This window comes from Sus scrofa, chromosome 8, assembly GCF_000003025.6.
Source record: "Sus scrofa isolate TJ Tabasco breed Duroc chromosome 8, Sscrofa11.1, whole genome shotgun sequence".
NCBI classification, from domain to species: Eukaryota; Metazoa; Chordata; class Mammalia; order Artiodactyla; family Suidae; genus Sus; species Sus scrofa.
Window position 1 is genome coordinate 87,944,615 of NC_010450.4, and position 18,542 is coordinate 87,963,156.

The following is an 18,542-nucleotide window of genomic DNA, read 5'->3' on the forward strand; positions in this document are numbered from 1 at the left end:
CCTTTTGCAACTTTCATCACCAAGGAAATATCCTTTGCAGTAGCCAGTTTCCATGTTGCCTTCTCTGGGTAATCTCGCTTAACTCATTCCTGCTGAACTAATCCTACTCTCTTAGCACCTTGTACATGCCTCTGTTCCTGAATTTATTACTCTTGGCTAGAACTTGTCAGTCTGTTCCCTCTTCTGGAGTGTGAACTTATTCAGGCTTACTTTTATTCATTTTTTTCTTTTTGCCTTCCAAAGTGGAGTGATACCCTTGGAACACTGAAGGGGTGGAATAACAGTGGAAAATAAAATGAAATAGGATCTCTTGATACATTCATATAATTGATTAAAGAGTATCAGAATAGGATGAGATACAGAAATCATGTGGGATGCCCAGTCTAGAAAATGCATGCAGGCTGTGCCTTACTAGTGAGGGGGTTAGTCACAAACTGGCAATGAAAAGATAACTGCCCCTTTATGATTCCTCATTGAACTCGGACAGAGAAAGTCACTGAATCCTCACATAGATATGACAGACAAGGGACCACTGCTTCACTTTCTAGAGACTAACCAGTTTTAAAGCAGGAGGATGGGAGTTCCCGTCGTAGCGCAGTGGTTTACGAATCTGACTAGGAACCATGAGGTTGCGGGTTTGGTCCCTGCCCTTGCTCAGTGGGTTCACGATCCGGCTTGCCATGAGCTGTGGTGTAGGTCGCAGACGTGACTCGGATCCCGAGTTGCTGTGGCTCTGGCGTAGGCTGGTGTCTACAGCTCTGATTGGACCCCTAGCCTGGAAACCTCCATATGCCGCGGGAGCGGCCCAAGAAATGGCCAAAAAAAAAAAAAAAAAAAAAAAAAAAAAAAGCAGGAGGATGGTTTCCAAATGGTTACATGGCATTTATCTTAATTATTCTTTTTTTATTTTCCCCCCTCTTTTTAGGACCACACCTGCAGCACATGGAGGTTCCCAAGCTAAGTAGTGGTCCAATCGGAGCTGTAGCCACTGGCCTATGCCACAGCAACAGCAACGCCAGATCTGAGCTGCATCTATGACCTACACCACAACTCATGGCACTGCCGGATCTTTAACCCACTGAGCAAGGCCAGGGATCGAACCGGCGTCCTCGTGGATGCTAGTCAGATTTGTTTCCACTGAGCCATGATGGGAACTCCCTATCTTAAAACAAAAATGTGCAGGAGTTCTGTGGCACAGTGGGTTAAGGATCAGCATTGTCACTGCCGTGGCTTGGGTTGCTACTGTGGCAAAGGTTCAATTCCTGGCCCAGGAACTTCCACATGCTTAGATAAGTAGATAAATAAATAAAATAAAAATGTATGAATGTCCATTGACAGATGAATAGATAAACAAAATGCGGTTTATACATGCAGTGCACTATTACTCAGCCTTAAAAAGGAAAGAAATCCTGCCATGCGCTACAGCAGGTGTGAACCTTGAAGACACTAGCTAAGTGAAATAAGCCTTTCACAAAAAAAGACCAACTGTAGGATTCCACTTAGATGCATTTACTGAGAGTAGTTACATTCACAGAGACAGTAGGTAGAATGGTGGTGGTCAGCAGCTGGGGGCTGAGGAAAATGGGTTATTGTTCAACAGTTCACCTACTTTTGGTTTTGCATGATGAAAAAGTTCTGGAGATGGACAGTGGGGGTGGTTGTATAACAATGTGAATGTACTTAATACCATTGAACTATACATTTAAAATGGATTAAAATGGTAAATTTTATGTTATATATTTTTTACTATTAAAAATTTAAGAAGATAAAAAAATGTAAGAGCATATGAACCATTGTTTTCTCTGCGATAGGGGAGAATCCAGATTTAAAAAGATAAAAACTTGGGAGTTCCCATCGTGGCTCAGTGGTTAACGAATCCGACTAGGAACCATGAGGTTGGGGGTTCGATCCCTGGCCTCACTCAGTGGGTTAAGGATCCGGCGTTGCCGTGAGCTGTGGTGTAGGTTGCAGACGAGGCTCGGATCCCACATTGCAGTGGCTGTGGCGTAGGCCGGCAGCCACAGCTCTGATTCGACCCCTAGCCTGGGAACCTCCATATGCCGTGAGAGCAGCCCTAGAAAAGACAAAAAGACAAAAACACACACACAAAAAAAAAAAAAAAAGATAAAAATTTGGAGTTCTCCTGTGGCACAATGGCTTAAGGATGCAGCCTTGAAACTGCAGTGACTTGGGTCACTACTCTGGCACAGGTTTCATCCCTGGTCCAGGAACTTCCACATGCCATGGACATGGCCAAAAAAATTAAAAAAATTAAAAGGATAAAAATTTTAAAAGACTTAAAAATATAAGAGCATAGAATCCAGTTGTTTTGTAGAGCCTGAAGCCGACAGAATTTAGGGAGCCCTTTTACAGGAAAAAATTACAAATAGAAAATAAGGTGGAAAAGCAAGTATTATTTAGAGTGAGAACGGGAACAGATTGTTTAAGGGAGGGTTCCTGAAACTTAAGCTTCCTTAGTTTAGCTTCAGTGAGAATCTGCTTCTGCTGGTCATAAAAGTTCTGTATTTTTTCTGATGCTCCCGTGTGCTTTGTACACATGACAGCTGTGGCAGTGCTGGGGACGGTTTTTACTGGGTCATGGTGCAAGAGCGAATTGTAAGATTCCCACCCCCAAACCCCCTTTCCTGTACTTATTAATGGCTACATACGGATTGGATTCAAGTCAATTGTCAGCTTCCTCTTTATTTTCCTAAGACAAGTAATTGAGCCTTCTGCCCCGTGTAGATGCATTTTATCTCTGTATCCCCATGCCCCATGTGAGACTTCAGTAAATATTGTGGGGCTGTTCTTTGAGTGAAGTTAATGCGTTCATTTTTATTTTAAAAAATTAATTAATTAATTTACTGTCTTTTTTTTTAGGGCTGCATCTGTGGCATATGGAGGTTCCCAGGCTAGGGGTCAAATGGGAGCTGTAGCCGCCAGCCTACACAACAGCCATAGCAATGCCAGATCCTTAACCTACTGAGTGAGGCCAGGGATCGAACCTGGGTCCTCATGGATACTAGCCAAGGTCTTTTCCGCTGAGCTGTGATGGGATTTCCTTATTTTAATTTTTTTAAATTTAATTTTTTAGGAGTTTCCACCATGGCTCAGTGGTTAACGAATCCGACTGGGAACCATGAGGTTGCGGGTTCGATCCCTGGCCTTGCTCAGTGGGTTAAGGATCCGGTGTGGCCATGAGCTAAGGTGTAGGTCGCAGACGCGGCTCGGATCTGGCGTTGCTGTGGCTGTGGTATAGGCTGTTGGCAATAGCTCTGCTTAGACCCTTAGCCTGGGAACCTCCATATGCCGCAGGTGCAGTCCTAGAAAAAGACAAAAAGACCAAAAAATAATAATAATAATAATAATTTTTTATTTTATATTGGAGTATAGTTGATTTACAATGTTGTGTTACTTTCAGGTGTATAGCAAAGTGATTCAGTTACACATATACATGTATCCATCCTTTTTCAGATTCTTTTCCTATATAGGTTATTCCAAAGCGCTGAGTAACATTCCCTGTGTTATACAGTAGGTCTGAAATTAATGCTTTTGTACAGGTGCCTTGGGGTGTTTTTTCCTAGCAAGGTTGGTGTGTTTAAAATGGTTGCCTGCCAATCTTTTGGCTCTAGGGTAGGGACAACAAACACAAACATAAAAACCAAGAATTTTGTTTTTTAGTTTTCCAGTTAATGTCTTTTTGGAGAAAAAAGCAGTGCGAAGTAGGTGTGGAGTAATTAAGAGGCTCCCTCTGGAAGCCAGGGACTTGTCCTGTGTATTTTGGGGGCCGCAGCAGCCTCGCCCAGCACTGCCTGCCCACCTTCCTCCCCGGAGCCCCCAGGCGGCGTGGTCAAGGTCACCACAGATCAGCACCTTGGGCATTGTCGGCTCCCAGATCTGCCAGATTCACTTTCAATTGAAGAGTTTCCTGGAAAACCACAAAGTCAAAAATGTAGACGGGGAATTCCTCCGGGGGAGTTTCTGGGGAAAACATGCGTCCGTTTTTCATTACAAAGCCGGATCTGTAGAACCCCCTCCTTCCTCTGACTCATGTTTAATTGTAATGGCAGAGCAGAACTTAATGGCTGTTCTTCAGAAATGTCTGTGGGTTACACTTATTTTTAGGTTCTGTTTAAACCATGACATAAATAATGAGAAATAATTATTTTGAAATAATGAGAAAGGTCACGATGTAGTTTTTATATTTAGCTCAAGGAACATGGGGTGAAATGAAGTAGATCAGGGGTAAAGTGCTACTTCAAAAATCGGATTTCCTAAATTATCTTCTGGTGTCAGCTACTCTGGGTTGTAGATGAATAAATCCCTCAACTAACGAATGACAGGGCTAGAAGTCTGAACTCTTGAAAAGAGATTTCTGTTTTATCTAATTATAGCAGGAATATATATATATACACATACACACATTAGAAGAACATTTTTATCTACAGGAAAGAATGAAAAAAAAAAACCCTCAAAATTATCCTATAGTTTACTCCTGAGAAATAATCTCTGTAGGAGTTCCTGTTGTGGCTCAGCAGGTTAAGGACACAATGTTGTCTCCATGCGGATGCGTGTTCAATCTATGGCCTCACTCAGTGGGTTAAGGATCCAGCGTTGCCACAAGCTGTGGGGTAGGTCATAGAAGAGTCTTGAATTTGGCATTGTTGTGGCTGTGGCGTAGGTTTCAGACGTACCTCCGATTCAACCCTTAGCCTGGGAACTTCCATATGCCACAGGTGTGGCTGTAAAAAGAAAAAAAAGAAAGAAAAGAAAGGGAAAGACAGAAAGAGGGAAGAAAGGAAGGCAAGAAAGAAAGAAAGAAGAGGAGTTCCCCTCCTGGTGCAGTGGAAACAAATCTGACGAGGAACCACGAGGTTGCAGGTTTAATCCCTGGCCTTGCTCAGTGGGTTAAGGATCCAGCATTGCCGTGAGCTGTGGTGTAGGTTGCCAACTTGGTTCGGATCTGGCATTGCTGTGGTTGTGGTGTAGGCTGGCAGCTGTAGCTCTGATGAGACCCCTAGCCTGGGAACCTCCATCTGCTTCGGGTGCAGCCCTAAAAAGACAGAAGACAAAAAAAAAAAAAAAAAAAAAAAAGGAAGGAAGAAAGAAAGACATTATCTTTACCTCTATATAATTTTAGGTTAACATATATATTTTTGGATAGGGGTCGAACCAGAGCTGTAGCTGCTAGCTCACACCACAGCCATAGCAATGCCAAATCAAGCCTTGTCTGTGACCTACACCATAGCTTATGGCAATGCCAGATCTTTAACCTACTGAGTGAGGCCAGAGATCAAACCCATGTTCTTATGGATACTATTTGGGTTCTTTACTACTGAGCCACGAGGGGAACTCCCACTTTTAGGTTAATATTTAAGAAATTTTTCCTTCAATGTTTATTATAGATAATGATTTTTTTCTAAAAAATATAATGTAAAGATCTAGAGAATATACTAAATAGACTTTGTGTTTAAGAATTTAATATTCAGAGTTGTGAATATTTTTAGTGATCGATGACATGTAGAAACACAGTTTTGCTGACAATCTGGTGGGTAGGAATGAGTCAACTGGCTGGTGAGTCACATAGTGGCTGCCAGGTGTCCTCATCTCAATCTGGCTTTGTTGTTCTCTGTAGGGGAAGAACAGCTCATTGACCATTTGTGGTCACATGTGTGCTTGGTGCCTCCCTATATACTCTCTCCCCTTTTTCTTTGGTTAGATGTATTGTGGTCCAACTAAAAAAAGACGTTCCAGAGTTCCCTCTGTGGCACAGCGGAAACAAACCTGACTAGTTATCGATGAAGGTGGGTTCCATATCTGGCTTCGCTCAGTGGGTAAAGGATCCAGTGTTACTGTGGCTGTGGTGTAGGCCAACAGCTGTAGCTCTGATTCAGCCCTTAGCCTGGGAACTTCCATATGCCACAGGTATGGCCCTAAAAAGACAAAAAAAAAAAAAAAAGGATCCTAATTTCCTTTGTAAATATGTGATTTAGTTTTGGCAAGTGAAATATAAACATAAGTATGCACAACTCCTGGGACGTATTGTTTTTCCATTTCTTCTAGGTGGATATGATTGTTATGGCTGGTGCTCAGCAACCACCTTGGACCTTGAGGATCAATTTAGAGAAGGCTGACTATGAGCTGGAAAATATGTAAGTTCCTAACAACTTTGTGAAGCCACCATGCTGGTCTGGGGCTGCCTACCCCAAGATTTCTTTTCTGTGAAAGAGCAATACATTTCTACCTTTAACCCAATGTGAAAACAATTTTTGTTGTTCTTGTAATCAGCTAAACTTAATTCTAATGGATACAGGCTTGTTTACTATCACTTACCTCATGTGGAGAGTTATTGACCCGCCTGGGCAGAATGGGATGAAGTGATCTCACTGTGGGCGATAGAGCCAGGAGGCATCCTGGTCTTGGTTTAGTGTCTATTCATGTCTATTCCTGCCTTGTGCTGTCTCCTGAAACCCATGGTCTGTGGACCAACCTACCAGCATAGCTTGTAAAAAGTGGACCTTGCTCTGTGTGTCTCTGTGGTGGGTTGGGGTAGGGGTGGGGCAAGGAGTTCCTGCAGCCTCATGAGGAAGACTTTTGGACCCAGATGTGTGGAGGGAAGATGATGTGCAGATGCAGGGAGAGGATGGCCATCTCCAAGCCGTGGAGAGAGTCCTCAGAAGAAAGCATCCCTGCTGACACCTTGCTCTTGGATTTCTGGCCTCTCATCTGTGGTACTTTTATGGCAGCCCTAGCAAACCAGGGCTGCAGAGAAGAGGGAGGAGGCAGGTCTGCTCATCACAGAATCACTGTCCACCCTCCACAGATCCTTTACCTAATCCATCCTGATGGTGGTGACTCACTCCTCATGTGAAAAATTATGTTCTCAGTTCCCCAGAGTTTGCAAAGGGTTCTGAAAAGTTAAAGGGGCAGAACTTAAAGGAGTTATTTTATGTGAGAGTAAATAGGGTCCGAAGAGGAACTCTCTGCCTCCCTGGTTTTACAGCTAAGGGAAAGGTCTCAGATGTGGCTGCCCCCTGGGCCGGGCTGAGGTCACTGACCAGAGCTCTGCTTCCCAAGAAGAAAGCAAGATCCTGATAGAAGCGCTGCCCTTGAGGGCCTCACAACAATCTGGATATTTCTAAGGTTTTGGGGGCCCCCAAGGAGGCGTTTGGGGTGTGTCTGGGGTTGGAGAGAAAGCAAGAGCCCTGGATGTACTTTTCCTGTCCATCCCCTCTGCCCCCTTTCTCTCCTCCGTTCCTGCAGACCGAAAGCGAGCATTTTCCTTATGTCTCATCCTTTCCAGAAGGACTGTGACCCCCACGGCTGAGTCAGGGTAATCAACACCCCTAGCTTGCCTGGGACTGAGGGGTTGGCTGCTGAAACCACAACAGCCCTGGGCAGGCTGGGATGAGGCGGTCAGCTTCGGCCTGACCCTCCCAAGCCCCTGGCGTTTCATTCCACACACACAGAGAGGGACCCTGGGATGTGTCGAGTTGAACTTGGGTTTGTGTTTGCTAAAGATGTGGAAGAAGTCTCCTCTTTAGCTGGGTAGTTCTCAGGGAGGGGCGTTCCCATCTCCCTAAGGGGCATTTGGAAAAGACTGGGTACATTTTTTCATTGCAACCATACTTGCAGTGTGCTGTGGGCATTTAGAAAGGCCCGTGACAGTCCCCACGATGAGTCACTGTCCTATTTAAAATGCAAGTGATGACCCATTGATAGCCCGAGCAGGATTGCCTGGACTTGTTTTTGGAGCTCAGAGTCTTGCTGAAGAGTCCAGATTCCTTTTCTCTCTTGCTCTGGGGCTTTCAAGTCTCAGTGACATTTCCTGGGATTGGGAGGCTTCCAGAGCACATAATTTTCTTTTTTTTTTGAAAAGATTTTTAAAAATTTTATTTTATTTTTTTCTATTATGATTTTTATTTTTTCCATTATTGCTGATTTACAGTATTCTGTCAGTTTTCTACTGCACAGCAAGTAGAGCATATAATTTAAAAAAAGGTAATCACATATAGAAGTAAAATATTTGGAAAATATTACCTCCTTACAAAACCAGCCTCAGAGTCTCTGTGATCCATGAAAACGGGCTTTGGAGCAAAAACTAGGTATCTTCTAGAGGACAAGGGTAAATGCACAAGGACAGGGCACAATGTAATATACTAAAAAGATATAGGATGAAGCAGAATGAATCTCTTAGCCTTTGGGGTCCAGGGTCATAACCAACTCCTCCAGGAGGAGGGATTGGAGATTGAGTCCAGAAACTTCCCTGTAACCCTTACAGATCATTGTATAACTACATGTACAGTTTTCATTATAGTGCAAATCCATTGTCACCTTCATAACATTCCAATTTAAAATGCTCAGATATTGTAACCTAAGGCTGCTTGGACAGGGCAAGCCTGACATCAAGATTTTGAAGGTAGGAGTTCCCGTCGTGGCTCAGCGGAAACAAATCTGACTAGTATCCATGAGGATGAAGTTTCGTTCCCTGGCCTCACTCAGTGGGCTAAGGATCTGGCCTTGCACTGAGTTGTGGTGTAGGTTGAAGGTACAGCTCGGATCTGGCGTTGCTGTGGCTGTGGTGTAAGCCAGCATCTGTAGCTCTGATTCGACCCGTAGCCTGGGAACTTCCATATGCTGCACGTGCGGCCCTTAAAAAAACAAAACAAAACAAAAACCCAAAACAAGATAAAATATGGCAGAAATGAACCTATGTATGAAACAGAAGCAGACTCACAGACATAGAGGACAGACTTGTGGTTGCCAAGGGAGAGGAGGGTGGCAGTGGGATGGACTGGGATTTGGGGGTTAGTAAATGCAAACTGTTGCATTTAGAATGGATGGGCAATGAACTCCTACTGTATAGCACAAGGAACAGTGTCCAATCTCTTGGGATAGACATGATAGGTTATGATGTTAGAAATAGAATTATATATATTATATATAGCACCATTTTTATTTTTTAAATTTTTGATTAGAGTTGATTTGCAAGGTTGTGACACAACTATACTTTAATAGAAAATTTAAAAATAAAAAGGGTTCTGAAGCTCAGACTGGCAAAAATGGATGAGAATCACCCCTGTCTTCCTGAGGGTTTTATTTTTCCCTGCTGGGGGCACTCTGTAATATAGAAACAGAAGAGCCCCTGCAACAAAGCAGCTCAAAACAATTTCCAGTTTACATAGGAGCTCTTTTTGGCTTGTGACATAATTATTATAATACTTGGTAATCCTTTTGGAATATACTTATCCATGAACTCTCTAATATTTACTCAGCACCTGCTGCTGCCCCTTTCTAGCCTGTCTTCCTTTACTACAGAGGCAGGAAAGCTAAAGATATTTCCCAGATTCATTTGCAACCGGGGTTTTAGATTCCGCCAAGCACAACTACACGGCTGGCTTTCTGGGGGCAGCTGGGTTATATCGATTATCATGGCAGAATTATTGAAAGTGCCCTGTTCACTTTCATGGTCCTCACTGGGACTTGAGGTGGGTGGCTCTGATTGGCTGTTTTGGTAAGTCCCTGGGTAGGAGCATTAATTTTTCTAGGGCAGCTCTAGTGGTTTTGGATGTGTTATACTGAGTGACAGGCAGTGGAGGCAGTCCTTTTTCTGCTGCATCTGCTCCACTGAGTGGTTGGGCATTTCCCCAGGATGCTTTGTTTTTGCCTCCATAGCATCCAAACCCATTTCCCTGGTCTTATGGGGACGTCAGTCAGGTTCCTACTACATTTTATCTATCTCATCAATTCCAAGATGTACATATTCTCGCTTTTTTAATCTTTGAAATTGGGATGCTTTTTACAATCGATGCCAGATTATAGTTTAATTAGTAGTGTTATAACTTTCTTAGCGGTGTATATAATAATGGCATGCCTTACAAATGGTGGCATTTTAGCTTTAATGAAAAACCATAACACCGTATCACGTGTTTTAGTCATCTTGGGCTGTGTAACAAGACTCCATATACTGGGTGGCTTAAATAACAGGAGTTTCTGTCTGTTTCAATATCAAGTTCCATTCCAGGTGACTTGGCTTTTGGTGAGAACTTTCTTCCTGGCTTGCAGATAAAGTTGTCTTCTCGCTGTGCCCTCTCACGGCCTTTCTTCATGAGTGTGCCCAGAGAGAGAGAAAGAAAGGGCACTAGCAAGCCTGAGCTCTCACTGGTGTCTCTTTTTACAAAGGACACTAATCCTATGGGGTCAGGGCTCTACTCTTAAGACCTACTTACTCTCCCCCCCTTTTAAGAAATTTTTAGGGTCACACCTGTGGCATATGGAAGTTCCCAGGCGAGGGGTTGAATCAGAGTGGCAGCTACTAGCCTACGTCACAGCCATAGCACTGTGGGATCCAAGCTGCGGCTGTGACCTACACCACAGCTCACAGCAGCACGAGATCCTTAACCCACTGAGCGAGGCCAGGGACTGAACTCACATCCTCAAGGATAATAGTCAGATTCGTTTTCGCTAAGCCACGACGGGAACTCCCAAGACCAAATTTACTCTTTTTTTTTTTTTTTCAGATTCTTTTTTTTTTTTGACCTCATTTACTCTTAATTACTTCCTTAGAGTTTCCATCTCCAAATACAGCCACACTGGTGGATGAAGGCTTCAACATATGAATTTTGAGGGGACAAACATTCGGTCCATAACACTGCTTAAACCAAGTAGCTTATATTGCTTGTAACCAAGCACCATCGAACCATAGAATGCAAACAAACAAAAAAAGGGACCTAAGATGAGATGACTGGAATTAAAATAATTGAGTCTTAGATCACTTTTTTCATTTTAAAATTCTACCTGGTTTTCTTAAAAAAAAAAAAAAAAGCGAATGTGAATCAAGTCTTTCTGGCAGAGAGTAAGGGGTATTTTGCAATGCCTGACAGTTTCTTTAAAAACCTGTATTACGGGAGTTCCCATTGTGGCTCAGTGGTAATGAACAAGACTAGTGTTCCTGAGGATGCAGTTTTGATCCCTGGCCTTGCTCAGTGGGTAGGGATCCAGTGTTGCCATGAGCTGTGGCTTAGGCTGGCAGCTGCAGCTCTGATTCTACCCCTAGCCTGGGAACTTCCATATGTTGCAGGTGCAGCCCTAAAGAGGAAAAAATAACCAACCAAACAAACCTGTATTACCTATCCCCTTCCAGAGTGGCATAGGTTTTTCTGTCACTTACCTTCTTTTCTCTTATTTTATCTGAATCCCTCCCTTTTTAAACCATAAAAGAAACTTTTCCAAGACCTTATTGTTATGTAGCATTAAAAAAAATATTTTTTTCCCGTCGTGGTGCAGTGGTTAACGAATCCGACTAGGAACCATGAGGTTGCGGGTTCGGTCCCTGCCCTTGCTCAGTGGGTTAACGATCCGGCGTTGCCGTGAGCTGTGGTGTAGGTTGCAGACTCGGCTCGGATCCCGCGTTGCTGTGGCTCTGGTGTAGGCCGGTGGCTACAGCTCCGATTAGACCCCTAGCTTGGGAACCTCCATATGCCGCGGGGGCGGCCCAAGAAATAGCAACAACAATAACAACACAACAACAACAACAACAACAAAAAGACAAAAAGACAAAAAAAAATATTTTCCTGCTATGTGGTCCAGGATCTGTATGTAAATCAAATCATCCTGCAATATCACTATCATCGCCACTGCTATCATCATCAATATTATCACTGAAAGTATTTAAGTATGCATGTGATTATTGCGGTAAATGTCTCAAGTCTTACTCTTCTTACTTCTGACATGTCTCAAGAACTTGATTCTTTCCATTCACACTGGTACTGTCCTGGCTGGAATATCATGGTCTCCCATTTGGATAATTACAACACTCTCCCTGCTCTAGCCTTGTTCTTGCCTTCCAGCCCTCTCTCCTTACAGTGATTGGCGGTCTCTCAGACATCTTAAGAACCTTGGGTCTGTGGAGTTGTGGCTGAGCAGAACAGAATGGAGGTGCTTCTGGTAAGAGGTATTAGGCATTTTCCCTACCCAGGCATTCATTTATATTCATTGTTTTGCTTAAGGGCTGGAAAAATTCCCACAAGAAAAAAAACTGAACCCTGTCCAGCCTTGTCAGGAGGTTCTGACATAAACCAGATTGTAGGAAAGGTACTGGTGCACATGCATGTGCGTACACACACACACACACACACACACACACACACACACACACACACAGAGTTAGAATTCATGATAGGAAATGCAGTGAGCCAACCTGAGATCAAGGTCTAAGCATTTGATGGAGATAATGGTTTTACCTACAGGCTTTACCTGGCTTCATGTATAAATCCAGGGAGAAAGAGCTGAGTGTATTATTTAGGGTAAAATCAGACCATTGTATAAAGAGACTCACAATAATCAAGTGACTTAAGGAAGGTAGCAGTTTATTTCTTGGTTAGCCACAATCCAAGGTGAGCTCTGCTCCATGAAGCCATTCAGGGACTCAGGTACCCGGTTTTCTATCTCCTAAATCCTAGGTCCCAGTTACTAAGTTGAAAAGGAGTCAATGGACTTTAGCGGTCAGGTCTGATATGTTTTGTATATGTGAATATACTACAACGTCTTGGGATCTGGATGATTCTGATGTTAGACAACCTTGCACTGAGCTTTCTTTCTCCAAAAGGGACTTCCTGGTTCTAGCACCCAGGACTGAGGTGGTGGCGGTTATGCAGCTCTCTTTTAATGGTCATGGAGTCCCCCTTTGAGGGATACGTGTAGTTTCCTGCACCACCAGTCATGGTGGTAGTAAGTTGCCACCAAGATTGCTTGAAAAACTCATGGAAACAATCCTGGAGAGCTTTTGGAAATAGACAGGAAGAGGAATCCTGGGAAGAGACTGGACTTATTACCCAAGTAGTGGCTGCTCAGAGTATTAAGGTCCAAGGTAACTATTCAAATGTGGCCTCATTTATACTCTTAGGCGAATGAAGCCTGGGCATTCCACTTGCAGACTTGATCATGTTATTATTATTATTATTATTATTATTATTCTGCTTTAAAAAAATCTTTCTCTCTCCTCTTGCTGCCGGGATAAAGTGCAAACTTTACACTATACTCAAGGCTTCCCACCTTTTCAAGGCTGACTCTAACCAAAACTTCACATTTAATCTTTCTTCACCACCCTCCATGCCCTGGCTACACTGTAGTAATTACTCTTTTCCAGATGTGACAGGTATTTTCATGTCTCTGTGCCTTAGCTCTTACTGTTTCATAGGCCTGGAATGCCCTTTCTGTTTTGGACTAATCTTACTCATCCTTCAGGTGTATGTAAATCTAATCATTATGAATACCTTAAATTTACACAGCGCTGTATGTCAATTATATCCCAATAAAACTGGAAGGAGAGAAGAAAAAAATGTAAGATGTATAGGACAATGATTTGATTTACATACTTCATGGAATGATTCTCACGATAAGTTTAGTGAACATCCATTATCTCATATCAATACAAAATTAAATAAATTGAAAAGTTCTTTTTCATCATGAAAACTCAGGATTTACTCCTTTAACTTTCCTATATAACATACAGCCTGTTACTTGTATGTATCATCTTGTACATTACATTTATCTTCTAACTGGAAGTTTATGGTACCTTTTGACTGCCTTCATCCAATTCCCCCTCTTGATCTCTCGGGTAACCACCAATTTGATCTCTTTTTCTGTGAGTTTCTTTGTTTTTGAGGTATAATTGACTTTCAACACCGTGTTAGCTCCTATTACACAACATACCAGTTTTTTTCTGTTTATTTCAAAATGATCACCAAGGTAAGTCCAGTTACAGTCTGTTACCATACAAAGAGATCACATAGTTATTGATTATATTCTCCACGCTGTACATTTTATACCTGGGACTCATTTATCTTGCAACTGGAAGTTTACACCCCTTAATTTCCCTCACCTATTTCTTCCATCTCCCATCTTCCCTCTCCTCTAATTTTATTTGATAAAATGCTAATATTGATGAAGATAATACAAAATTTCTAATATGGATATTACTGACAAACTCTTTCATCAAATAATAAATTGAGGAGTTCCCGTCGTGGCGCAGTGGTTAACGAATCCGACTAGGAACCATGAGGTTGCGGGTTCGGTCCCTGCCCTTGCTCAGTGGGTTAAAGATCTGGCGTTGCCGTGAGCTGTGGTGTAGGTTGCAAATGAGGCTCGGATCCCGCGTTGCTGTGGCTCTGGCGTAGGCCGGTGGCTACAGCTCCAATTCAACCCCTAGCCTGGGAACCTCCATATGCCGCGGGAGCGGCCCAAGAAATAGCAACAACAACAACAACAACAAAAAAGACAAAAGACAAAAAAAAAAAAAAAAAATAGAGAATATTGCTGGCAAACTATTTCATGAAATGTCAATGAGTCCATTAGTATTTAAGACAAGCCACTGCTCAAGAAAACCTGAAATGTCCTGAAGTTTTACATCTCATTTATAAAAGAAACCCGTTAGAGGTGTTTTCAAATTTGACAACAGTCCTAACATCTTACATGACTTCCATGATGAGTTGTGAGGCTAAAAGAAATCTTTCTAAACTGTCAATAATAAAAACACATTTTGGAGTCTCTGGTGGCCTAGCAGTTAAGGATTCAGCATTGTCGCTGTTGTGGCTGGGGTTTGATCCCTGGCCCTGGAACTTCCACATGCCCAGAAAGTGTTTTTATAATATTTCATGATATGAAGAGACAAAGGATATGCAAATAAAAATGTAACAAAAATGTATTTTAGAAGTGTGATAGGTAATTTGTAAACATAGCGAGTTATTTTTCTTTTTTCTTTTCTTTCTGTTCTTTTTTTTTCTTTTCAGGGCTGTACCTGTGGCATAAGGAAGTTCCTAGGCTAGGGGCTGAATTGGACTTGTAGCTGAGGCTTACACCACAGCCACAGCAACGCCAGATCTGTAACCCACTGAGTGAGGCCAGGGATCGAACCCGCAACTTCATGGTTCTTAGTCAGATTGGTTTCCCCTGAGCCACTACAGGGACTCCCATTTCTAACTTTAGATTTAAGCATTTCCCGAGTACCCTTTGTGATTTGGATGCCAGCTTTCAAATGTCCTATTTAATTGCCTCAAAGAAGATAGGGCTTCTGTCCTTCGAAATTGGAAAATACAAGTCAAATGGATTTGACAGGGTCCAGCCATTTTTTAGTTGGTCAGTAATTCTTGGCTCCCATGCCGTATCCAGAGATAATTTACTGAGAACAGGGAACTATTTTTAAGGGTGTAATCCCTACTTGAGCAAGCAGATATGGTCTGGCTATTGATGTATATCTGTTTAGAAAGATTTTTGCCTCGTTGGTGGAACAGATAAGGTCAAAGATAGTAATCTCCCTTGTGAAGAAATGCTCAGGTTCCTCTTGTGGAGTATCTAATAATTTTTTTTTCTTTAAATCTAGAGGTGGTGGCTGCGGGGAAGAAGCTTCCCTGGCTCTTTTTTTTTTTTTTTTTTCCGTCTTTTTGCCATTTCTTGGGCCGCTCCTGCGGCATATGGAGGTTCCCAGGCTAGGGGTCCAATCCGAGCCGTAGCCACCAGCCTACGCCAGAGCCACAGCAACATGGGATCCGAGCCACGTCTGCAACCTACACCACAGCTCACGGCAACGCCGGATCCTTAACCCACTGAACAAGGCCAGGGACCAAACCCACAACCTCATCGTTCCTAGTTGGATTCGTTAACCACTGTGCCACAACGGGAACTCCTTCCCTGGTTCTTATTCCCTCTCAGTGACAGACATTTACAAGGGATGCCTGGGGTGTGCAGTGACCTTGACAGTAATAGCCTCACCTCTTTTAATTGTCCTGGGTGACTATACACCAGTTTTCTGCTTTGTTTCATGGTCCCTTTGTGGACTTGGTGGATCAGCCGTGATGGAAGGCACCAGGGACCTTGTAGAAACGCCTCCTTTGGCATGTGAGAGTCTCTGTCCAAGAAGACGCCAATCAACATCCTCTTCTGTTTTCCTCCATAGTTACCTTGCGTCTGGGTCAGAATGTACTACTTGATGTTCAGTAAAAGCAGAGCTGCGCTCAGAACTCTTCATCATCTGTGGTTTTGCTCATGGGGTTTCCTTGGCCTGGGATGCCCTTTCTTCTCCTTTGCACATTTCTTCTTCTTGTCAGAAATTTTATTCTTAATTTGATCATCTCAGCCACACTGTTTCTGCCCCTTTTATCGGAAAGCCTCCTCTGAGGTCCTATGTTAGCACCTGACTTACACTTTGAGGAAGGCCCTTGCCGCATTCCACCTGTGTCGCTGCAGCACAGACAAGGCACACTTGAGGCATCTGCATGTCAGTGACACTGGCAGTGACTGCTTCCTCCGGCATTAGGTTTGAACAGTCTCCCGGCCCAGTCTGGAAAAATTCCCAGGCTGACAAGGCACCAGTGTTCAAAGACAGCTGATATCACTGCTCTCTTTCACTTTAACTAAGTGAAAATTAGTTTTCTGACCTCAGGGAAAAGCCGTATTTCATCTCTAAGGTGTCAGGACCCTACCTTGTCCCCATACAAATTACTTTTAGGACCAGGATGTTTCCTTAGACAAAATCTGCCCTAAAACATCCAAACTTTTCGAAACATCTGAAGGAGAAGAGAATCTCTCTCATAATTTCAAACTTCTTGAAACTTCCAGGATACTGGCCTTGCGTTTCTACCTTTCAGTTAATATTGTAATGGAAGCATTTAAAAGTAAGGATTATAACCCTAGCTCTTAGGCCCTTAAACCAAGTGTATGTATTTCAAATTCTTTTACTACTCACTAGATGTCACTCTCTACCTGGTGAATTTCAGAGCTAAGCGTTGTGGTGAGTTAATTAGAAAACTCTTTGGAAAAGTGTTTGTAAGTGGCTGCAAAATATATTGTCAATTGCTTTCTGATAGGACATTCTCCCCCAACTCTTAGCCGGAGGCATTCATTATTTATTCGATGAAAAGAAACCCTTCAAAACTCATCAGAGGAAAGAGGAGTAGGAGTACAGCAGTCTTTTCTTTTTCCAGCCCTGTGGCACAGGGGTTTGTGCAGGTGCAGAGCTGGATGGAAATCTGGCTTGCCTCTGAAATGATTTCTTCAGCAAAGGACAGAGCTGAAGACGGGTGTCAGCATTTGAATCTTTTCCTAGAGAGACAGGGAATTCTGGTAGCCAGCTTTCTCAATATTGCCTCTGAGAGGACCTTTCGTGTGTGAAGCAAGCATCATGCGCTTTATTTTCTTTTCTATCTTAAAACAATTTTTTAAAAAATTATCGTTGGTTTACAATGTTCTGTCAATTTCTGCTGTACAGCAAAGTGACCCAGTTATACATACATACATATATATATATATACATATATATATATATATACATTCTTTTTTCACATTATCCTCCATCATGTTCCATCACAAGTGATTAGATATAGTTCCCTGTGCTATACAGTAGGATCTCATTGCTTATCCATTCCAAATGCAATAGTTTGCACCTACTAACCCCAAACTCCCAGTTCATCCCATTCCATCCCCCTCCTGTTTGGCAACCACAAGTCTCTTCTCCAGGTCCATGAGTTTGTTTCTTTTCTATAGATAGGTTTCATCTGTGCCGTAGATTAGATTCCAGGTATAAGTGGAATTTCCCAGGCTAGGGGTTGAATCAGAGCTGCAGCTGCTGGCCTACAACACAGCCACAGCAACTCGGGATCCTCGACCCAATGAACGAGGCCAGGGAAGGAACCCGCATCCTCATGAACGCTAGTCGGTTCATTTCCACTGCGCCACCAGGAGAACTCCCATTTTCTGGGTTTAACTGGATTTTCAATCATAAAATGTATGTGTGGACCTCTTCACTGGATTGCTGAAGTGAAGGAAACAAAGAATTAACAATGCATAAAGAAAGTTCTTTTTTTCCCTCTTTCCTTTTTAAAAAAAATTGAAATATAATTGACTTATGATAGGAAAGCCTTTATTTTCAGGTTGTTTAGGCTGACACAGTAAGCAGTGTTTCATGGGCGATTGTCACATCCTCTTTTAGGGACAGAGGAAGATATACTCCATCCATAGTTCTACCACCCAGAGGTTTCAACATTCATATTTTGGTGATTTATTAATATTTGCTTTGTATATTCCAGTTTTGTCATCTATCAGTCTTTCTATCAAAATTGTGATTTTTGTTGTGCATACTATTTTGTAAACTACTCTCCTATTTTTCCTTGTAATTATATTATTCTACAATATAATTTTTTAAAATTGAAGCGTAGTTGATTTACAATATTGTGTTAATATCAGATTACAGCAAAGTGATTCAGTTATACATATATATGTGTATATATATACATATTTACTATATATGTATTTTTTATGATTCTTTTCTATTATAGGTCATTGCAAGATATTGAATATAGTTCCTTGTGTTATAGAGTAAATCCTTGTTGCTTATTTATTTTATATATGGTAGTATGTATCTGTTAATCCTATATTCCCAATTTATTGCCCCCCCCATCCCTATCCTTTTTTTTGGTAATAAGATTTTTTTTCTTTTTTTCTTTTGTCTTTTGTCCTTTTAGGGCTGTACCCGAAGCACATGGAGGTTC

General features: G+C 42.3%; 1 long non-coding RNA gene across 1 annotated transcript in view; it reads left to right on the forward strand.

Annotated features, from left to right (window-relative positions):
* The window catches only part of LOC110262015, a 38,308-nt gene extending 31,799 nt beyond the window's left edge, over positions 1–6,509 (forward strand). The window contains exon 3 of the long non-coding RNA XR_002346497.1: positions 6,064–6,509. This is a non-coding gene — a long non-coding RNA (uncharacterized LOC110262015). The remainder of the gene's footprint in view (positions 1–6,063) is intronic.